The sequence below is a fragment of the Coenobita brevimanus genome, chromosome 103, assembly GCF_032717465.1.
Source record: "Coenobita brevimanus isolate Jiangsu-jjx chromosome 103, ASM3271746v2, whole genome shotgun sequence".
NCBI lineage: Eukaryota > Metazoa > Arthropoda > Malacostraca > Decapoda > Coenobitidae > Coenobita > Coenobita brevimanus.
In genome coordinates this window covers 43,412,016-43,422,141 of record NC_137056.1, presented here as the reverse complement: position 1 = coordinate 43,422,141, position 10,126 = coordinate 43,412,016, and positions in this window count along the sequence as shown.

The window sequence follows — 10,126 nt, the reverse complement described above, 5'->3', positions numbered from 1 at the left end:
TCCATCATTATCTATCACCATCTATTTATCATCATCACAACTGTCTATCCATCATTATCTATCACCATCATCACAACTGTCTGTTCATCATTATCTATCACCATCATCACAACTGTCTATCCATCATTATCTATCACCATCATCACAACTGTCTATCCATCATTATCTATCACCACCATCACAACTGTCTGTTCACCATTATCTATCATCATCTATCTAATCATCATCACAACTGTCTATCCATCATTATCTATCACAATTGTATCTATCATCATCACAACTGTCCATCATTGTCTATCACCATCTATCTATCTATCTATCACCATCATCACAACTGTCTATCCATCATTATCCATCAGAATTATATCTATCACCTATCTATCAATCCATCTATCAGAGGAACTCAATTTAGTGGTGATGCAACTCTCAACATATCTATCCAACTATGTCAGTCTATCTATCTATAACATTTATCTACCTGCCTAACAGTCTACTGTACCTAAAAGGTGAAGGAACTTTTAACACTATTTATCCACCAATCTATCACTATCCACCAATCTATCAGTCTGTCTATCTATAACATTTATCTATCCTATCCACCAATCTATCAGTCTATTTATTACACTTATCTATCTGCCTATCAGTCTATCTAAAAGGTGCAGCAACTTAACATATCTATTTCACAGGAGCTCATATGGTGGAGAAACTAACATCTATCTATCTATCTATCTATCTATCATAAGTGGTGGTGCAACTGTCAACAGACTTTAACTTGGTCAAAGAAAATGCTAGTCACAAAGAAGTGCTATGGAGGGATGTATTGCATAGTAATAACACTAGAATATGATGCTAGTCACAAAGAAGTGCTATGGAGGAATGTATAGCATAGTATTAACACTAGAATATGATGCTAGTCATAATGCAACGCTATGTAGGGGTGTATAACATAGTGTTAACACTAGAATATGATGCCAGTCACAAAGAAGTGCTATGGAGGGATGTAGAGCATAGTATTAACACTAGAATATGATGCTAGTCACAAAAATGTGCAATGTGGAGATGTACAGCATAGTATTAACACTGGAATATGATGCTAGTCACAAAGAAGTGCTATGTGGGGATGTATTGCCACAAAATTACAATATATTGGCCAAGATAAACTGAAAGAAATATTGAATAACTCACGATTTTGATGCATTGTAGTTGTCATGGTGGTGGTGGTGGTGGTGGTAGTAGCAGCAGCAGTAGTAGTAACAGCAGCAGCAGTAGTAGTTGCAGTAGTAGTAACAGCAGCAGCAGCAGTAGTAGTAGTAGTAGTAGTAGTAGCAGCAGCAGCAGCAGTAGTAGTAGTAACAGCAGCAGCAGTAGTAGTAGTAGTAACAGCAGCAGCAGTACTAGTAGTAGTAGCAGCAGCACCAGCAGCAGCAGTAGTAGTAGTGCTGACAATTTCCTCATCATCGTCACTACACAGGATGGCCTTGCAGGAGTGCTTCTTGCCTGTGGTTGATGGGTTTGCTCCTTTAGACAACTGGGGTAACGCAACAACTGAAAAAATAATCTGATTTTAGCAAACGATATCTAGGAGGCGGTGGTTCAATCGGTAGGGAGGTGGCCTGCAGTCCCACCGGACCCAGGTTCGAATCCCGGCTGGGGCAGGGAACAGTTTAAGGATTTGAATTTCATTAAATCAGGCTTTACTGACCTACCAGAAGACCCGCCGACATGTCATAAAAATACCCCCGCTAATACCAATACACCAGTCCTGTATGAGACAGCCCTAGCATGTATTCAATATGGACGGTGGGTGTTAGCGCCGAAGTGGTGACATGTAGAGGTGTATGGTATGTAGGAGGACTGCTGGGCCTTGATAGCAGGCTGTGACGCCTATGCCCAGAGTCGGACACATAAAAAAAAAAAAAAGTTAAGGAACTCACTCTCTCTCATGGTAAGTTTTATCTAACCATCTATCTACCTATCTATCCATCTGATCTACCTTATCTATCTTATCTATCTATTCTTGTATCTACCTAGCAAACAGTCACTCTATCTTCTAACAATCAATTCATCTATTGAACATAATAAACAAACAATAACTTTGTGTGCAGGGGAGGCATCATTCATTTGTATCGTTTCTGGAACATATTATTAACATATTACAATCTTTTGAGTACCGGTAACATTATTAACACATTCCGATCACTGAGTAACACATTAACACATTCCAATCTTTTCAGTAACACATGAACCCATTCCAATCTTTAGCGCATCACCAATAACCCATTACAATCTCTTGCGTATCACTAACAACACATTACAATAATTTTGCATAGGGTGTGCCTGCTGAGACAGATGAGAATGGAAGTGCTTTAGTGGGCATTTGTGCCAGGAGGGGGTTGGTGATAGCCAATACCCTCTTCAGGCACAAAATGATCCACAGGTATACATGGTGAGTGATGATACGGATGGGTGGTGAACTGAATGAAAGGAAGGCAATGATTAATTATGTGTGTGTGGATGAAAGGATGCGAAGGTGTGTAATGGATGCAAGAGCATATAAAGGTTGGGGGCGTGGACTTTCTGACCACCACTTGGTGGTGGCCAGAATTAAGGTCCAAGTAAAACGGAGAAATAGAAGAAGGGAAGGACAGGAGGAGGGAGTAGGTACAAGGAGTGGAAAGTTACAAGAGGATAAGAAAAAGGCAGAATATAAGAGAGAAGTGGAGGAGCGATTGGGTAAATATGGATTGGAGCAGATAGAGGACGTGGAAGGTGTGTGCAAGATATTTACAGAAGAAGTCCGTGCAGCATGTGAGGTGGTGTGTGGGGTGAAGAGAAGACGAAAGGGGGTGCAAGGAACAACATGGTGGAATGAAGAGGTGAGACAGGCTGTGGCACAAAAGAAGAAAACATATAGTGAGTGGATGAGAAATAGGGTGTGAAAGAAGTTCAGAAACGGAAGAGAGAGTTATATGTAGAGAAGAAGAGAGAGGTGAAAGGATTAGTAAGAGAGAGTAAAAGGAGGGTGGATAAGGAAATTCCAAGGAATTTGAGTGTAAGGTAGAGGGACTGCAAGAAAATGTTCTGGAAAGAAGTAAAGAGAGTCAGACAGGGTGGAGATGAAGTTAGTTGGGGAGTGAATGATAAAAACGGTAAATTACTAGTAGAGAAGGGAGAAAAAGTGAGCAGATGGAAAGAATACTTTAATGAAGTGTTGAACACAGAGAATGAAAGTAATGTAAGTATAAGTGGCTGGGGAATGGCTGGGAGAAGGAGGGAGGTGAGAAGACAGGAAGGAATCAGTAGGATGGAAGTTGTAGAAGCAATGAAGAAAGTCAAAATGGGGAAAGCCCCAGGAATTGATGAAGTGTGCGGTGAAATGCTGAAGCATGGGGGAGAGATAGTAGTAGAATGGATGTGGAAGATGTGCAGGTTGGCCTGGGAGGAAGGTAGAGTCCCGGGAGGATTGGAAGTCAGGTATAATTATTCCTTGTACAAAGGAAAAGGGGAAGAAGTGTGTGGTAATCATAGGGGCATTTGTCTTCTTAGTGTAACAGGAAAAGTATATAGTAGAATACTTATTGACAGAGTTAGGGAAATAACAGAGGAATTAGTTGGAGATGAACAGGGAGGTTTTGGGAAGGGAAGAGGTTGTGTAGATCAGATATTCATTCTTAGATCATTAGTCGAAAAGTTTCTAGAGAAGGGAAAGAAGTTGTATGAGCCTTCATGGATTTGGAGAAAGCATATGACAGGGTGGATAGACAAGGATTGTGGAAAGTATTATATATGGAGTTCTTGGAAAGTTGTTGAATGCAGTGAAGAGTATGTATTAGGAGGCTAACTCTGCAGTGCTTGTGGATAGCGACCTGAGTGAATTTTTCTATCTGAAGGTTGGGTTGAAACAGGGATGTGTCATGTCTCCATGGTTGTTCAATCGGTATATGGATGGGGTTATAAAAGATATATAAGGTAGGGCAGTGGATGTTGGAGTGACCCTGGTGAGAGAGGGCAGTGTTTGGAAACTCCCTGTACTGTTGTTTGCAGATGATACTGCGTTAAGTGACGATGAAGGGGAGCTGCAAGGCTTGGCGGACGAGTTTGGGAGTGTGTGTAAGAAACGGAATCTAAAGGTGAATGTAGGGAAGGGTAAAGTTATGATCTTCGAGAGAAGTGAAGTCAGTGAATGTACAGTGAGGTTGGATGGTGAGGAAATGGAAAATGTGAGTACCGGTACGTTTAAGGACTTGGGTAGTATGATGAGTAAACATAGAAGTTTGGAGGGTGAATTGCTTGACAGGGTACAACAAAGAAGAAAGGTTGATGGTTCCTTGAAAGCAGTAATAAGAAACAGGGAAGTGAGCATGGAAGTGAAAAAGTTACATGACAGTATTGTGTTAACAACTCTAACGTATGGAAGTGATGCTTGGACGTTGTTGGAGGGACAAAAGTTAAGAGAGCAGTGGAAATGAGTTATCTGAGAGGAGCATGTGGAGTCACAAGGAGTGACAGACTGACAAATGAGGATATAAAGAAGCGTTGAGGTGTGGGTGTGATATAAAGCGTTAGGAGAAACACAATGAGGTGGTTTGGCCATATGGAGAGGATGGAGAGTGAGAGACTGACGAGGAGTTTATGTGAGTAAGGTGGAGGGGGAGAGAGGGAGGGGAAGGCCAAGGATGAGATGGTGGGATGGAGTGGAGAGGTACGAGGGGTGATTAGAAAGAAATGACAGTGAGTCCATAAACTTTTATTAGCATGAAGAACTATCAAACTATGACTCACATTCCTTCAAAGTACTCCCCTCCAACCTCTATGCAGCGTTCCATTCTCTTTCTCCACTTCATGAAGCAAGCGTGGTACTCTGAAGACGGTATACTTCGGAGTTCTGAATTGACGGTCCGTGCCAAGTCTTGGATGCGATGAAATTGCTTCCCAGCGATGGCAGATTTAATTTTTGGAAACAACCAAAAGTCACAGGGAGCCAGGTCAGGGGAGTAGGGTGGGTGGGGGAGCAGAGTTATACCTTGTTGTTCCAGGTACTGCAAAATGAGGCGAGCTTTGTGGGGTGCAGCATTGTCGTGGTGCAGCAAAAGGCGAGACCGACGGCGGGTTGGTGTGGTGTTGGCCTTGTGTTCCAAGACTTGTGGAAGGACCTGGTCTGTGTAGTATTGGGCTGTGATAGTGGACTTTTCAGGCATCACATCCACGCATATTGGTCCTTGAGAATTGAAAAAGATGGTGAAACGGCGCTTCCGGCTGCGAAATCCTTCCTTCAAAATCTGAGGTCGAGGGTCTTCATCGCCCAACCACACCATGTTTGACTGCTTGTCACGGGTTGTGAAGAATGAAATCCAACACTCATCTCCAGTAGCAACATCTGAGAACCATTTTGGACCATTTGGTTCAAATTCAGCAAGCCAGACACGACAAATCCTCACCCGTTCAGCCTTTTGCTCATCAGTCAACAAATGGGGTATCCATCGACAACACTTCTTCCTCAGGTGTAATTGTTCATGCACGATGTCATATGCACTCCCATAACTGATATCAAGCTCCAAGGCTAAGAACCTAAGAGTTACAGTTGGATCCTCGTCAATGATGGACCGTGCACGGACAGTTGTTGCTTCGGTCACGGATGTCCGGGGGCGTCCAGAGCGTTGTTCATCTTTCAATTCAGTTTTTCCTGCTGTGAAAGCACGAATCCAGCGGGAAACAGTTTCCAGGGAAGGAGTAGTGTCTGGATAAACTTGTAATAATTCCCCTCGAATCTCTGTTGCTTTCTTTCCCAGTTTCCACCTCGTAAAAATGTAGAACCTGCAGCCTTCTTTCGAGTAATCCATGTTTCTGGCCAGAGAGCAAAAACAAGAGTGAAGCATTCACTCACAACAATAAAACAAGAAAAGTCAGGCATACGGCGACAAGTTCAAACTCGTAAGGACAGGCAACTCTGCACTCTCCTTGCTCCCCTACCTCCCATCATTCAAGGTTTTCATGTTATAGCACGAACTGTCATTACTTTCTGATCACCCTTCGTATATGAGAGAGGGGTGTGTGCGCTGGGAGCTGGGCAGTGAAATGGCTGGGGACACGGCGACACGGAGGCGTTTTGTTTGTGGCCACCTCGTACGGGATTAAGGCGTCTGGCAATAGATAAACAGATCACTAATAACACATTACGATCTTTTGCGTATCACTAATAACACATTACGATCTTTTGCGTATCACTAATAACACATTACAATCTTTTGCGTATCACTAATAACACTTTATGATCTTTTGCGTATCACTAATAACACTTTATGATCTTTAGCATATCACTAATAACACATTACGATCTTTTGCGTATTACTAATAACACATCACGAGCTTTTGCGTCTCGCTAACTGCATATCACTAATAACACATTACAATTTTTTGCATACCATATCACTAACAACACATTACAATCTTTTGCGTACCATATTACTAATAACACATTACAATCTTCTGCATACCATATCACTAATAACACATTACAATCTTCTGCGTACCATATTACTAATAACACATTACAATCTTCTGCATACCATATCACTAATAACACATTACAATCTTTTGCGTACCATATTACTAATAACACATTACAATCTTCTGCATACCATATCACTAATAACACATTACAATCTTTTGCGTACCATATCACTAATAACACATTACGAAATCTGCGTACCATATCACTAATAACACATTACGAGCTTTTGCGTACCATATCACTAATAACACATTACAATCTTCTGCGTACCATATCACTAATAACACATTACAATCTTCTGCATACCAAATCACTAATAACACATTACAATCTTCAGCGTACCATATCACTAATAACACATTACGATCTTTTGCGTATCACTAATAACACCTTTCAGTCTTTTCAGTAACACATTATTAACACATTCCAATCATTTCAGTAACACACTAGTAAAACACTGTGATCTTTTCAGTAACAGTATAAAGTATATTACCACACTGATCTTCTGAGTAACACACTAACACAGTTCGATCTTTTCAGTAACACACCATCAGCACAGTCTTTTGAGCTACACACTGTATTAACACAATCTGATCTTTTGACTAACACTTTATCACATTCCGATGTTTATAGTAACATGCTAGTAACATATTCTGATCTCTGAGTAACAATAATAACACACTCCAACCTTCTGAGTAACACTTTTGTAACACATTTTGTTCTTCTGTTCCCATCCTCTGCCTAACACATTCTACCATGTAATCATGTACCTCTAGGTGAAGGGAACAATTAGTGAGACAGGTGAAAGTAAACTATGTTTCTTATTATTACCATCAAAAAAAGTTACACCCACATGCATATACTGAAGCTTTTTTTAGAACAGTAAACCCTCGCTTTCCCATACCCCACTACACCAGATACCAGGCCTAAACTCCCACATACATGTACTGATGCTGTTTTTACTACACCAAAACCTCGCTGAACTGTACCTCGCTGGACCGGAAATCGGATTTAATGAACACTTTGAGATCCCTCGACAAACCATTGTACATACCAGATACCATCCTGTTAAATGGGACAAACCATGAGGACCAACTAAACGACTCTGGGCCCTCCGGACACATTTTTATAATTTAACATACTGTACACTATCAATTACATGGGACGTAGGACACACCGATGCTGGTGGCGGTTCTTCCCTACTGTCTGGGCTAGTCATGAAGAAAAGCAATGCAAGGGTGTGAAATTATGGGCCAAGTCAGGGCAAAATGGGACGTTTTCATTTTTTGTACCAGAACCTGCTGCTTCACTCATTATTATTTCTATTATGAGTTTGAAATCCCACTTCAGGGGGGGACCATCAGACCATACCAGAATATCAGCTTCATCAGATTGGGAAGAATGTGAAGCAGTAATACTGTCCTATTCCGGCACTAAGCTACATGAAATTAATAGGCTGCAAAAGGACAACAAACTGGACAAAGTTAAGTGAAGAATACAGAACAATGTAAGAAAATTAGCTGCAAATGGAAAAGGTGTCCTCAGTAATTAGTGCAAGTTAACATTTTTCAGTTTTTTTCTTATACAGGATCACAACACAAAACCATTTAAAACCACCTTACTCCTATTTACCTCCTTTAACATACTTAATATTAGCAACTAGAATTGGCTTACCTAATACTGACAACTAGATGGAGGGATGGAGTGATGCAGGAGAGTGCAGTCACATGGCAGGGGCAGGGCGACGTGAGCGAGGGATGAGTTGAGGGGAGACAGCAAAATGGCTCAGGACAGGGCAACGTGGTGCCTGTGCCCATCCTCTACACTACACCTACGGAATTAAGGTGCCTGGCAATAAATACGATAATGTAGGAAAATCAGCTGCAAGAAGACAAAACGTGTAACTGGAAAAGGATAACTTTTCAAAAATTCCTATCAATAGCCGAGAACTATCCCAAAACAATTCCCCCCCCCCCAAAAAAAAAATCCTAGTTATCTTATTAACTTATAGATTAGTAAGTAGAATAATGGAAGATTAAAGTGGCAAAAAAGGCAAAATCAGAGCAGGAATTTCTTGTCTAAAAATTTCGGTATAAACCCTCAAAAACCGACAGCCATTAATCATATAAATCAGCAAATTCCTTTACCATACTTTTATTTTAGTTACCTCCACCAACTTATCTAACATTAATAAGTAGAATAAACTGTGTAAATAATTTAGCCTGTGATGAGGGGAAAAAAAAATGAGTATCTCAGAGTACTTGCTATGGCAACGTTCTTTGGTATCTGGTCTCACAATATAACCACTTATCAACCTAATTTCCAAAAATGCCTTAGTATACTTATATCCCAGTTCTCTCCATTAACTTTTCTAACATTGATAAGTATAATTAATGTAAGTAAATTATTCACAAGTGGTCAAAAATGATCAGAATACAAACATCCAAGGCAACCATCTTCTGTGTACCTCTCACAATAAATCATCACATAATACACCAAGATTATCTTCACATATATCCTACTAATCTCCATTCACTTCTCAAACATTAATCATAATAATAATGTACGCAAAATACCTATACGTAGTAGAAGAGAACGGGATAAAGAGTAACTAACAGGACGAAATTTGAAACGACTTAAAAACAATCAAATAACAGTATAGTTTTTCACACTAACTTGGCCCAGATATTTGTCCTTTGCAGCATATTTCACACAGCTTATTGATAGAAAAAGACAATTCTACGGCTCTACATCCATTCCATAGCACTTCTTCGTGACTGGCACCGTATTCTTGGGTTAATCTCTCGTTAAAACCCAGTATTCAAGGCAGAGATCTGACAATTTTAGGACAAGTTAGGGTAAAATGGGTATAATCACCTAAATGCCCTAACCATATTCACCTCTTTCTTACCTCTATTAACTGATTTAACATTCATAAATGGATAAACAAGCTGTGCCAGTAAGTAGGTAAAAGGTGGAATTAGAGATGGGGACTTAACAACTTTCTTAGACTTCACCTCACAATAGCACCAATCATATCCTCAAACAATCCTAATCTCCACTTACTTATAATTACATGTACCGGTAAACAGAAACGTGTTCATAAAATAGCTGCAACTAGAAAAAAATTAATTAAATGTGGATACTTCTAAAGACGAAATTTGAAAAAACTAAAATCTACCTATCTATCTATTGCTGTCAATAATTTATCACAAAACACCAATTTCTTTACCATACTCTCATCCTCCTTATCCCTATTATATAACTTATTTAACATAACAGAAAAAGGTGAATAAAGAGACTGTAACAAGGTAGAAAAATGGAGTTACATCAGGATATCGACAACTTTCATCACCTCACAGTAACACAATTTCATCTTAAAACATAAAAATTCCCTTAACATTTATATCCTAGTTATCTCCATTTGCTTATCTAACACTAGCAGGCATATTATTGTACATAAATTACCCGCAAGAAGTCAATACATATAGAATTATACGTGGATAATTATCTAACTTTCTTACATTTGTTCTCACAAAAACACGAAGATTTTCTTAACTGAAATCTAAGAGTGGTTCCCAAACTTTAACATCTGCCGGAACGCTTTCTCAATCG